Genomic DNA, 4,092 nt, shown 5'->3' with positions numbered 1-4,092 from the left:
TGAAAGAGCCCAGATTCTAGTCCTGTCTGGGGTCTCCTCGACTGGCAGTGTCCTCTCACCCCATCCCTGTGGACCATCATCAGACCTTCCCTATTTCAAAGGAGTCCAGGCTCGCTTCATCCAGGCTCCTGAAGACAGGTCGGAGAAGCAAATTAATTGTGCAAGTTAATTCAGGAGCCACCTTTGGCCTCTTAGGAGCACAAATTATTCCTGAGCGTTTTGGCTTGCTTCCTGGAAGCGACGCGAGACACTAATTTACATCTGACTGCTTTCTGGGCCTTAAAGCAGGTCTTGATGTGCTTTCTGGGCAGCTCTCTGTTATTTACCCAATCAGGGAGCCTGAATGAACCTGGGCACACCCTCCTTGGCACAGAAAACAGACTTCTTTTTCTTCCTGCTTATTTGCTACCAGGATGTTTCACTGATTATTGTAATAATTGCTAGCATTTATTGTCAACTTACCATCAACTAATTTTTATACCCATCAACTAATTCTCACAAGGACTTTATGAGGCAGAACTAGTATTACCCCCAATTCCCAGAAGAGAAAATTGAGGCTGTGTCAAAGACTGTTGTGTATCCCCCTATGTCCTTTCTAAAGTTTCCCTCTTCTAAAGTAAAAGAAATCCAATTTTTAGCAGGAAACATGTTAATAAACTAAAAATCATTAAATTGTACACTTGAAATGGGTGAATTGTATGATATGGAAATTATATGCCAATAAAGCTGTTTGAAAAAAATCGGTAGTGCTGATGTTGGGAAACCCTGTACCAGGAGGGGATTAATTTGACAGAAGAAAATTGGGGGATCAGATTTGAGGACCATGCAGGGCAGGCTTAAGAGTTTAAACTTTATTACCACTTATGAGTGACGAGATTAGTAGATTTATCCCTGGATAGACATCCCATATTTCAAGATTCTTTGAGCACCTACTCTGTGCTGAGCATATTCATGTACATCATCCCATGTAATCCCTGGGATGTGTCTGTTGTTTGGCCTACATCCTATTGTGGAGATGAGTAAGCTGAGGCTTAGATAGGTTCACAGACTTGATCAAGGCGGCACAGCTGGTCAAATGTGGACCTGGGACCTGCCTGCACTTGGATCTGTCCTTGCCCCCGTGGGCTTTCTGCTGTGGAATACTGACTCTCAGTGAGCGATCTGCCCTGGTCCTTTCCTGCCACAGCCCTGGTTGCAACCTGTAACCCTTCCCACCCCAGGAAGCCCTCCCCAGAGAGCTGAGGCTCCTTGAAGGCTGCAGTTGGCAACTGGATGGGGGCTGGTTGCTTAGCAACGTGGATTTTATCTTGTCCCAAGGGAACCATCTCTTCCAAATCTTGACATCGGGAACTTTAAGGAGAATAGCCCCAGGAGGGCCTGAGGAAGCCAGAACTGGAATGAGTGGGGAGAGCAGAACAGTGATGCTCCTGGTTTTTGGAGATGGGGACCCTCCTTAAGGGGAAGAGTCAGCTTCAGGGGATAGTGAAAGAGAGTGAGGAGACCTGGGTCAATTCTAATTGACATTTATTATAATCACAGCTATGTTTCCTGAGCACTGTCTGTGTGCCAGGTACTGTGCTGGCTGCTTTATATTCCATAATCCTCTCCAAAACCCATGCCATAAGTATTTCCCCTTTGCAAACAAGGAACTGGGGCTCATAGAGGATAATTGGCTTGTCATGCTGTGGAAAGTGGGGAAGCTGGGATTTAACTTGAGGCCTCTCTGACACCCTAGTTTGGCCCTTATTTTAACTCTGGCTGGGCACTTGGTGGAAAAAATTTACCATATGGCTCCCAAGGCCCTGTGAGGCCTATTCTACTCTTCCTGTCATCTGCTTGCTCCAGACATATCATTCTTACTTTATGTCCACAAATACTCCAACCTTGTTCCAGCCACAGGGCCTTTGCACTTGCTGTTTCCCCCTACCTGGGAGACCTTTCCATCCACTCTCTTTACTTGGTTTACTCCTATTCATCCTTTTGCTCTCCAGTGGAACATCATTCATTCATCTATTAATCCAAACATAGTTATTAAGTGCCTCCCAATGCTAGGTAAACATTAGTAAAAAAAAAAAAAAAAAATAGAGATGATCCCAGCCCTCTTTCAGCATGCAAGCTAGTAAGAGAGACAAAACAATAATACAACTGCAAACTCCCACTTCCCCTGGGAAACTTTCCCTGACTCCCCTGCCTTCAGGCAAGAAGAGATCAGAAACCCTCTTTGGTTGTACTCATGGTCTTTCATAGTGTTTACTGCTTATTAATCAATTACTTGTTTAATTACTTATTTAATGCTGATCTTCTCTCTTAGGCTGTAAGTTTTGTGAGACTGTACTGTGAGGGTTGTTATTGTTATTATCAGAGAAAACTTAGCACAGAGAGTTTAAGCAGCTTGCCCAAAGTAACATAGCTAGTTACTAGTGAAGCTGGGATTTGAGCCTATGTTTTCAATCAGTAGGTTATGAGTAGATTAAATAGAAAGAAAAGGAGAAAAAGAGAGAAAATAAGGAAGGAAAACAGAGCCAGGTAGTTTATCAGTGGTCATGCCTTTCCTGGTCAGTCGTGTCACCCCAGAAGTTGTCATCTATTTCAGAGCCAGGCCCAACTGGGTCCCTGCCTTCCCTGCAGCTGTGTGGCAGCCTGGGGTTGCACAATGGGCAGGAAGCTTCTTATGTAACATGCCACCCCCCAGCTTGCTTTGGGTAACAGGGAGAGAGCAGGAGAAGGCAGCTTTGAATATCATAGGGGTTTCTTGAGATCGGCATTCCAACCTCTGCTTCTTAGTTGAGAAAACTGAGGTCTCAAGAGTATGATCTCATAGTACCTGAATCCAGCACAAGGTTCTAAAAAGGATTCAGTTACTCTGCTCCAGTGTTCCAGAGGGTGTATTTTCATAAGTCTGTGAGCCAATACCCTGGGCTTTCTGGAAACTTCTGTGTTCTCACAGCAAGCAAGGACTGGCCAGAGAGCCCTAGAGGACAATTTTATGCAAGGCTGAGGCCAGGGAACAGATGTCTGGCATTACTGCCAAGCAATGTGATAAGAATTTTACATGGAGCCACTCTCCACAAGCCTATGGTGAAGGAAGTCCTACTGACTCTATTTGACTTCATTTTATTCTCTTTCTAACGAGTTTTGTGACCTTGGGCAAATCTGTTTATGTTTCTGAGCTTCCATTTCTGTTTCACATTAGAAAGAGGAAAGGACTTAACAAACACATGCTAACAAGAAGGAAAGCCAAATTTGTCCATCCACAAATTTCCTGAGCCCTTAATATATGAAAATTGATTACTATCTTTGGGCAGGGAGTAGGCAGAGCTGATTAAGACTCTAATTCTGCTCTCAAGGAGATTACAGTCTTGGGAAGGAATAGCAAATGTGGTGGGTTTTTTTTTTTTTTTTCTTGACAGTCTGAATCATTTTGTCATGGCTGCCTGCTGGAGTGCTGCATCCTGCATCTGTGGGGAAAGAGTGCCAGGATTAATTAGTAATGTCTGCCACAGGATCAGACAAGGCAACTGTTTGCCAGGTCTTGAGATGGTGACATCTGAGGTAGAGTTTGGAAAGGCCTTTGAGGCAGCCAGACTGATAAGAGCCAAGTGTGTGTGTTGGCTCCCAAGGGGGTGGGAGGGTGTCTGCATTGAACTCTGCAGGGCTGAGAAATGAGGGAGGGGAAATAGCCATTTGCACTTCAGGGAGAACTTTGGAGATGTGCCCTGAGGGTAAGGAGTGGTCTGTGGCTGTGAAGACCTGTGGTTTGCAGCTCTCCAGACTGGAGGTCTCTGGGGAGAGAGCAGGTTAGAGAGCATGCAGGCTCTGGATGAAAAGACTCCATTCAAATTCTGACTCATCCAGTTACTGAATGTATAGGTCCTGGAACCTATATCATTTAGCCTCTCTGATCCTCAGTTTTCTCTTTTGTTAAATGGGAGAAGGTGACTGGTGTGATTGCTGAGCATACCCTGACAACAATGACTACGGGAAGTAATGCTGTCAGCCCCACCTCTTGCAGGACTCAGGGGTAGCTTTCACTGTCTGTGTAAATAGCAACCCCTGGTGCACTGACTTGAATGGTGTCTCCTGGAGTTTTGG

Source organism: Saccopteryx bilineata, chromosome 2 (genome assembly GCF_036850765.1).
Source record: "Saccopteryx bilineata isolate mSacBil1 chromosome 2, mSacBil1_pri_phased_curated, whole genome shotgun sequence".
In the NCBI taxonomy this organism is placed as follows: domain Eukaryota; kingdom Metazoa; phylum Chordata; class Mammalia; order Chiroptera; family Emballonuridae; genus Saccopteryx; species Saccopteryx bilineata.
The sequence above is the reverse complement of the archived record's forward strand: the minus strand, read 5'-3'. Positions refer to the sequence as shown.